The following is a 10,543-nucleotide window of genomic DNA, read 5'->3' on the forward strand; positions in this document are numbered from 1 at the left end:
ACCGAGTGGGATTAAAAGAGGAGTTAGAATCAAGGAGAGGTTTTATTGTCTTTCACACTGGAGACCAGAGTTATTAAAAAATGAATCCTGTTTTCAACCATGTGGTATCATAAGGCCATTTCTCAGCACTGCTCCTCTTTGTCCCATGGAGACCAATGAAGGAGTTGCTTCAGCCACTCAAAGATTTTGTCAGTTACCTTTTTTGCTTTCCCAGATGTTTATGAATAAATCAAGAAAATATATTAATTGATTTGAAAGAGAGATTGTGCAATGTAGTTGACTGAAAAGACCCAATTCATTCTACTTATCACCATTTGCAGTCTATTAATACAACCAGTTCATTCTAAAGGAAATCAGCTCTGTGTGTTCTTTGGAAGGAATGATGCTAACGCTGAAACTCCAGTACTTTGGCCACCTCATGCGAAGAGTTGACTCATTGGAAAAGACCCTGATGCTGGGAGGGATTGGGGGCAGGAGGAGAAGGGGACGACAGAGGATGAGATAGCTGGATGGCATCACCGACTCGATGGACATGAGTTTGAGTGAACTCCGGGAGATGGTGATGGACAGGGAGGCCTGGAGTGCTGCAATTCATGGGGTCGCAAAGAGTCGGAGATGACTGAGTGACTGAACTGAACTGAACTGAACTGAATATTAATATATCTCACATTGCTAATATTATAGAATCTATAGCAGCAACTTCACAATAGGCCAAAATTGGACAAGATCAAACTTGACCATAAATTGAAATGCTCTATATTAGCTACTAGATTTTTAAATTTTTAAAAATCGGGAATTCTAGTGGTGAGGACTCCATACTTCCACCGCAGGGTGGCTGAAGTTCGATCCCTGGTCTGAGGAACTAAGATCCTGCATCCCGTGGGGTGTGGCCAAAAAAAAGAAAAGAAAATTAGCCATTTCTCATAATCAAGTCAATTTTGTTTTACAAAGAAAAAATAATTGCCCCAAATACTTTTTCAGCAATTTTTCTTAATGTTTTCTCCAGTTCTACCAAGTTTGTATTAGGGTTTAGGATGAATCTCATTGCTTTTTCAGTAACAACTTTCTCTGCACCCTTTCACTGACTGAGTTAGCTCTTCGCTTATCTGAAAAGTTAATTATTCCAATTCTGTCTCTTATGTTTCACAACTTTTCAAGTTCCAAAAGGTTAAAAGGATACATAAAGAATATTTAGAAAAATTTAAAAGGCAAGTCCACAGATTCACTGTAGTTTCTGATGTGCCTTGTGATATTAAGCATCAGATGATATTGTGCAATGATAGCCTTTTCCAAGCAAATTCCCACAACATAGAGTGATTTACTGCTGTTTGAGTTATGAGAGTGAAGGAGAAAAGAGAAAAAGAGAAAAAAGACAGGAAGAGATAATGTATGTGTGTGAATATATATTATTGATTATAGTTTCACCAGGGTATCCATTTACTTCAGTTGCAAAGAGATACTGTGCAAATTAAATCAGACTCCTTTCTAGAATACCTTTATTCCTTACATACATCCTCCCGGCAGAGACTTTCCTCTCATTGATTTAAGCCAGAGAAGTCAAGTTAATGACTTCTAAATAAAAGTTGTTTCCTCATGGCTTTTCCAAAGATGACTTTGGCATCTTGGAAGAGATCAATATGTTCTCAAACGTGTTTTTATTTCAACTAGTTGCCTTTAGTAAAATGTGAGTTTACAATAGCTTGAGTACCTTTTATTTCCTCAACAGGTTTCCTACAAAATTAAGGGATTAAACAAGCACCGAACGTTTCATCTGGGACAATGGATAGACTACAGAAGATCAGTAGGCTAAGATCTCCAAGAAAAGTAGCTATGCCCTCACAATTTAATTTTTCCCTTGCAATTTTATATAAAGTCAAATAATTGCCAGGTGGAGAGCAAATAAAATATACACTCAAATTTGCATTCATTTGTAGCTCTTGTACAAACTATGTTAAAGTTAAAATGGATAGAAAAGTAACCAGAAGACAGAAGATAACAAATTAAGGTAATGACTGAAATAAAGTCAGTAATCTACATGGGAAAATGAAAGTAACTCTGAAAGTAGAAATAAATCTATACCTATCAGAATTAAATGTCATGTCTATCAGCAATTAAACATATCTGGGACATCAATCAGGGAAATGCATCAGAAGGCTCTTAGCGTGAGGGTCCATAATAAAAATTAAATAAACAGATAACACATCTTCTGTACTTTGAGCTAAAAGAATGATTTTGTACATTAAATTAAATGTAAGAGGGATTAAGTTTTCAAGTGAAACCAGAATATTTACTCTGATAAGGGACACAAGGAAAATTTTAGTATATAAATTTATTTCAGGATTGGCTTTCATAATGACTGAAGTAACAAAGGCCATGGGAGTAGAAACAAGTTCAAGTTATAATCTAGAAGAAACTTGGAAAAAATTTCCATTCAGTGGGTAACCCACATGGTGGGTATCAGGAAGACGTGTGTGTGCTAAGTCACTTCAGTCACGTCCAACGCTTTGTGACCCTATGGACTGCAGCCCGCCAGGGTCCTCTGTCCATGGGATTCTCCAGGCAAAATACTGGAGTAGGAACATGTGTCTAACCTCTCCTGCATTGGTAGGTGGGTTCTTTACCACCAGCACTACCTGGGAAGCTCATCAGGGTAATAACCTTTCTGAAAAACTAGAAACCTTCAAGTAAAGACACTGACTTACAGAAATACAGGCACTGACTGTGGTTTTTATGCCAGGATGTAATGCTTTCCTGGTAGCTCAGTGGTAAAGAATCCACCTGCCAAAGCAGGAGACTCAGATTTGATCCCTGGGTCAGGAAGATCCCCTGGAGAAGGAAATGGCAACCCACTTCAGTATTCTTACCTGGGAAGTCCCATGGATAGAGGAGGCTGGCGGGCTATGGTCCATGTGGTTGCAAAGAGCTGGACATGACTGAGCAACTAAACAACAAAAAAAATAGACATATAACCTTGTTTAATTTGATTTAAGAACCAAGAGATTTGGTTGCTATAAACTTCTCCTTAAAAAAGTAGAATAATTCTCCAAGGCCTCTATGGAATCATCTTTATTTAACCTACATTTTTAAAGGATAGTGTCATCTGGAACAAAATCCTGGTTGAAACTTATTTTCTTCCAACGTGTCAAGTAGATTATTCCATTATTTTCTGCCTTTTGTATTACCTGTTGAAAAGTCAACTATTTGTCTTATTGTTGCTTCTTTGAAGACAATGTGTCTCTTATTCTCCAATTGCTTTAAACAGATTTGCTTCAATTTGGTTTTCATAGCTTGACTACAATGTGTTTGATATGGTTTAATTTATATTGATACTGCTTGAAGTTAATGTACCTCCATTAATACATGGATTTAAAAATAACATTCCAAAAAAATGATAATGTTTCAGTCATTGTTTCTTCAAATATGTCTTCTGCTTTTGGGTGTCTAGTTATATGTCTGTTAGAGCCTTCACTGTGTCTCTCATCTCCCTAGGCTTTTTTCATTTTATATTCTTTTTCCTCTCTGTTCTTCAGTTTGGATATTTACAATTAAATAGTCTCCCAAATCACTAATCCCATGTTATTTCAGCTGAATAAGCTGCTAAACTCTTTTTAATGAGTTTTTATTTCAAAAGTTATATTTCTCCTTCTGGGAAGCCCAAGTATTTTCCTACTAGAGACTCCACTTCTATGGTAATGCTATCTATTAAATATCTTTTCCTCGACATGCCAGGACAAATCAATTAAAGTTATTTTAAGCTTATCAGCTAATTTCACCATCTCAGGCAGCTTTGGTCTATTCTGTCTGTTTCTACTGTCCATTTCTCCCATTGCTTTATGTTCAGATGATTCTGTCCTTTCTCATATGTAAAAATAAATATTGATTTAAGGACATTGTGATGGTATCATTACATGTGTGTCAACTTGACCAGACTTTTCAGAAAGTCCTTTCTTTTGTGTTTCCAGTTAGGGTAGGCCATAAGGAAAATTCTTGGGGGATGGAGAGTGAAAAGGAAGCAGCAGCCATTTTACAGCTTGTATTATATATGTTGCTGCTGATCTGCTGATTCCTTTCATTGGCATGATGCAGAAGCTAGATCTGAAACTGCTCTACTTTCCCATGAATCCTCCTTTGACTTCTCTGAGTCCTAAGTCAAATGCGTATGTCAACTCTGATGAAGGGCTCTAGCTTTTGCAATATATTTTCTTCAACAAGTTGTTGTTGTTCAGTTGTTAAGTCATGTCTGACTCTTTGTGACCACATGGACTGCAGCACCAAACTCCCTTGTCCTTCACTATCTCTTGGAGTTTGTTCAAATTCATGTCCATTGAGTCAATGATGCTATCTAACCATCTCAACCTCTGCCACCCCCTTCTCCTTTGGCCTTCAATCCTTCCTAGCATCAGGGTCATTTCAAAGGAGTCTGCTCTGTATCACCTGGCCAAAGTATTCTGTCTATGGGATTCTCCAAGCAAGAATACTGGAGTAGGTTGCCCTTTCCTCCTCCAGGGGATCTTCCTGACTTAGAGATCAACCCGTGTCTCTTGCATCTCCTGCATTGGCAGACCGATTCTTTAACACTGAGCCACCTGGGAGCCCTCTTCAACAAGATCAGAAATAGTAATACATATTTCTGCTTCACTGACTATGCTAAAGCCTTTTACTATGTGTATCACAACGAACGGTAGAAAATTCTTAAGAGATGGAAATATCAGACCACTTACCTCCCTCCTGAGAAACATGTATGCAGGTCAAGAAGCAATAGTTAGAACCAGACATGGAACAATGGACTGATTTAAAATTGGGAAAGGAGTACATCAAGGCTGTATTTTGTCACTCTGCTTATCTAACTTCTATTCAGAGTACATCATGTGAAATGCCAGGTTGGGTGAATCACAAGCTGGAATCAAGATGTCAGGAGAAATATCAATAATCTCAGATATGCAGATGACACCACCCTTATGGAAAAAAGTGAAGAAGAGCTAAAGAGTCTCTTGATGAAGATGAAAGAGGAGAGTGAAAAAGTTGGCTTAAAATACAACATTCGAGGAGAACAAGATGGCAGAGGAGTAGGTGGATGTGGAGTACATCTCTTCAAGTGCATGAAGAACACCAGCAGAGAGCAGACAGGAGTACTTGACCAGCAGAAAAGAATATATAGAACCACACAAAACTTGGTAGAACAAAAGAACTAAAGGGAAAAACAGGAGTATTAGTAGGACTGGACCTGCCCTTGGCAGGTGGAGGAACTGAAGCAGGGGGTCTGTCTGATCCCCACATTGGGGCAATTGTCTGAGTCAGAGGAGATATATTTAAGGCTGAGAGTGAAACAGCTGATCTGTGGCAGCCTAAATGGAATCAGAATCAGACAGTCCTTGCCACAGCCATACATACCCTGGACAGTGATGCAGGTCCCCTAGAAGGCCCAGAAGCTGGGAGCTGTTTAGTGATTGTGGAGCAATCCTGGGTCAAGGGCTGCTGTTGACTGCAAAGAGACAGATCTAGGGTATATGAGGGAGGACACTGGTGGGAAATGCTTGTGGAGGAAAGCCAGGCAGCCATGGAAGCAAGGCGATACTGCTGAGTCATGGTAGGGGGTGGAGCCATCACCATAGCCACCCTCCCCCCACATGCTAGCATCGGCAGCTGAACAGTAGACAGGCTGGCACATCAAACGCCTGACACGCTGAACTACAGAGTAAGACCCCACCCAGCATGCCCCTTTTAAGTGCCTGACATGCTGATCTACAGAGAAACACCCCAGCCAGGGGGCCCCCTCTATGTGCCTGATGCACCAAACAACAGAGAAGGGCCACAGGCAAGGGAGCCCTCTAAATTCCTGAATAGGTGGAGCTACAGAGAAAGACTGGCCAAAGGGGCCTTCTGATCACCAGCTATAAGAGGTTCAAAAAAAGACTCTGATAGGGCCATAATGCCTGTGGCAAAGGCAGTCGGTGTCCCTGCACACTTGGCACCTCAGGGTCCCTGCAAGCCAAGCAGCTGCACCACCTTCATGCTCAACCCTCACTGGGGCAGAGCTGCCACAGGCAAAAAAAAGTCTTCAGTTGTGTCCAGCTCTTTGCAGCCCTGTGGACTGTGGCCCGCCAAGCTTCTCTGTCAAGCAGGGTTCTCCAGGCAAGATACTGGAATGTATTGGCCAATACTAGTTGCCATACACTGCCCACTTCAGTTCAGTTCAGTCCCTCAGTCGTGTCCGACTCTTTGTGACCCCATGATACCGCAGCATGCGAGGCCTCCCTGGAGTTTACCCAAACTCATGTCCATCGAGTCGGTGATGCCATCTAGCCATCTCATCCTCTGTCGTCCCCATCTCTTCCTGCCCTCAATCTTTCCCAGCATCAGGGTCCTTTCAAATGAGTCAGCTCTTCGCATCAGGTGGCAAAAGTATTGGGAGTTTCAGCTTCAGTATCAGTCCTTCCAATGAACACCCAGGACTGATCTCCTTTAGGATGGACTGGTTGGATCTCCTTGCAGTTCAAGGGACTCTCAAGAGTCTTCTCCAACACCACAGTTCAAAAGCATCAATTCTTATGCTCTCAGCTTTATTTATAGTCCAACTCTCACATCAGTACATGACTACTTGAAAAACCATAGCCTTGACTAGACAGACCTTTGTTGACAAAATAATGTCTCTGCTTTTTAATATGCTGTCTAGGTTGGTCATAAATTTCCTTCCAAGGAGCAAACGTCTTTTAACTTTATGGCTGCAGTCACCATCCACAGTGATTTTGGAGCCCAGAAAAATAAGGTCAGCCATTGTTTCCACTGTTTCCCCATCTATTTGCCATGAAGTGATGGCATTAGAGAAATGCAAATCAAAACTACAATAAGATATCACCTCACACCTGTCAGAATTGGCATCATCAAAAAGTCTACAAACAAGTGCTGGAGAGGGTGTGGAGAAAAGTCCCACCCTTGCACTGTTGGTGGGAATATAAATTGATACAACCACTATGGAAGATGGTATGGAGATTCCTTAAAAAACTAAGAATAAAACCACCATCTGACCCAGCAATCCCACTCCTAGGCATATACCCTGAGGAAACCAAAATTGAAAAAGACACATGTATCCCATTGTTCAATGCAGCACTATTTACAATATCTAGAACATGGAAGCAACCTAGATGTCCATCGACAGATAAATGGATAAAGAAGTTGTGGTACATATACACAATGGAATATTACTCAGCCATAGAAAGGAATGCATTTGAATCAGTTCTAATGAGGTGGATGAACTTAGAGCCTATTATACAGAGTGAAGTAAGTCAGAAAGAGAAAGATAAATATCATATTCTAACGCATGTATACAAAATCTAGAAAAATGGTTCTGAAGAATTTATTTACAGGGCAGCAATGGAGAAACAGACATAGAGAATAGACTTATGGACATGGGCAGAGGGGGAGGAGAGGGTGAGATGTATGGAGAGAGTAACATGGAAACTTACCATATGTAAAATAGCCAACAGGAATTTGCTGTATGGCTCAGGAAAGGCAAACAGGGGCTCTGAATCAACCCAGAGGGGTGGGATGGGGAGGGAGATGGGAGGGAGGTTCAAAAGGGAGGGTATGTATGTATACCTATGGTTGATTCATGTTGAGGTTTGACAGAAAACAACAAAATTCTGTAATGCAATTATCCTTCAATTAAAAAATAAATTAATTTAAGAAAACTCAAGATTCAAAAACCTAAGATCATGGCATCCAGTCCCATCACTTCATGACAAATAGATGGGGAAAATATTGAAAGTGAGAGACTTTATTTTCTTGGGTTCCAAAATCACTGTGGACAGTGACTGCAGCCATGAAATTAAAAGACAGTTGCTCCTAGGAAGAAAAGCTATGACCAACCTAGACAGCATGTTAAAAGTCAGAGACATCACTTTGCCAACAAAGGTCCATATAGTCAAAGCTATGGTTTTTCCAGTAGTCATGTACTGATGTGAGAGTTGGACCATGAAGAAGGCTGAGCACCAAAGAATTGATTCTTTAGAATTGTGGTGAAGGAGAAGACACTTGAGAATCCCTTGGACAGCAAGGAGATCAAACCAGTCAATTGTAAAGGAAATCAACCCTGAATATTCATTGGAAGGACTGATGCTGAAGCTGAAGCTCCAATATTTTGACCACATGATGCAAAGAGCCGTTATTGGAAAATACCTTGATGCTGGGAAAGATTAAGTGCAAGAGGAGAAGGGGGAAACACAAGATGAGATGGTTTGATGGTGTCATCAATTCAATGGGCATGAGTTTGAGCAAACTCAGGGAGATAGTGAAGGACAGGGAAGAGTGGAATGCTACAATCCATGGGCTCTCAAAGAATCAGACAAGCCCGAGGGACTGAATAACAGCAACAAATGAGGGTCTAGTCCATGCATGTGGGTTCCATCCTGTTTGTATCTTTGCTATTGAAGTCCGTTCTACTACCTGTTTCAATACTAGTAGGTGAATTAAGGCTATTCTTTTCAAGGTTACTACTGAGATGGGAAGCAGGTGATAAGAACAGGTTAAGTTAGAATGCCACAAAGCTCACTATTCTTAGTGAAATTCAGATTTTTTTTCTAATTGTTCCCCTGACTACAAATTTGTGGTTACTTTCCAGAATTCTGAAAAAAGTTGATTTCTGGCATTTTTTTTTTCCTAGTGTACTTACTATCTCATAAAGGAAAATCATCAACCTGCTCAGGCATCCATAACAAAATACTATAAACTGGGCCGCTGAAACAACAGATGTGTATTTTCTCCTAGTCCTGGGGACTTGAAGTCCAAGATCAGGGTGCCAGGCTCGTGTCTGGTGAGACCTCTCTCCCTGACTTGTAGGTGACCACCTCCTTGCTGCGTGCTCACATGACCTCTTTGTGTACAAGTGTAGAGAGAGAGAGTGCACTAGTTCTCATGTTCCTTCTTACACAGAAACTAATCCTATTGGATCATGGCCCTATCTTTATGACCTCATTTAACCTTAATTATTTCTGTAAAGGTCCTATCTCCAAGTAAATTAGGCTAGGGTGTGAACCCATGAATTTTGGGTGTGGGGGTGGACCACAAACACTCTGTATCAGAGGTGGATTTTTGAAGTTTCTTACTTCACCATTCTCACTGACATACTCAAGCACTTGATAAACACATGTTTTACTCATCTATTTAAACAGTTCACAAAGAAGAGTTTAGGAACATCTTGTTTCATCATGGCTTGAGGCAGAACTATCTACTCCTTCTTGTTATATTTTTACATACGACCTGTCCCTTTTTTTCATAAAAAAGTTTAACTATGGTATGTGTCTATTTTACTAGAGGAAAAATCAAGGTTTTTTGTTGGTAATCTGAACATTTTTTATTTATGCTTTTATGTTATTTTATTCTATGTTTTACTTTCTGAAATTCATTTTCTAGCTTTTTGGTTTATATCTAACGTCTTGATTTGGTAAAGGTTTACTTTCAAATGAAACATGGCCCCTGTCAGGGGTGTACAGAATCAGACTCTTCATCTCAGGCTGCGCTAGAAGTATAGCACCAGGCAAGCCACAGGATACTCAGACCTTCCAAACTTTTTACCAGTGATATAAACAACACCTCAAAAATACAGGGGCTTTTAACTCTTTGATCTTGAGCTCATTTTAAAACTCTGTATCTCAACCCATCACCTAAATAAGCTAATGCAGGCTACAAGGAGCATTCTCTCCAGCTTTTGTTGTTTTCAGTTGCTAAGTTTTGTCTGACTCCTTGTGACCTCATGGACTGCAGCACACCAGGCCTCCTTGTCCCTCACCATCTCCCGGAGTTTGCCCAAGTTCATATCCAGCTACTTAATAATAATACTTGATATTTCCAATACTCTGTTTTTGAAGGTTAATATATAGAATATTAAAATAGACATTTTCTTTTGATTAGCTTGAGTTAGAAACTATTTCAAAATGTAATAACTCTAATGACATCAACTATATTATTATCATATTTCTCATTGGAATAATTGATGCATTATATTATGCTAATATAATACTATATTCTTAATAGTAAAGGATCCTTTTGATCCTCTTCTTGGTTGAGTTAGAAGTTAGTTTTCATGTAATGTTTAATTTCACTTACAAGAATTATGTGTATGATTCTTGCATAAATTCAAAGGTTATATGAGGTTTTTTTGTGCTCCTTTACAGTGTACATATCAATATTCACTAACTTTGTCAAATAATTAGGAAAATTTGCTCCTTTTTTCCCACTTCCCTTCAAAAATAAAAAGTACACCAATGAAAATATGTTATGAAAGGTTTGGGGGAAAGGTTATTTAAAAATAGCTCATCTCTAACCCACTCTGTTTTTAAATAAACTTGAGGTATCAAGAGATATATTATTTAATCTGTGACTCAGAATATACTGTCACTAATATTTAATGCCTATGCTACCCCAAACTCCAAGAATAGGATTTTGGCAACAATATGCATCCCTTACTTTTCTAAGAACTATCCATGATACAGTGTGATTGATATGATTTTCAGTAATTTTGTCGATAAACAGTCTCTATCATCAGAAT

The sequence above is a fragment of the Bubalus kerabau genome, chromosome 6 (assembly GCF_029407905.1).
Source record: "Bubalus kerabau isolate K-KA32 ecotype Philippines breed swamp buffalo chromosome 6, PCC_UOA_SB_1v2, whole genome shotgun sequence".
NCBI classification, from domain to species: Eukaryota; Metazoa; Chordata; class Mammalia; order Artiodactyla; family Bovidae; genus Bubalus; species Bubalus kerabau.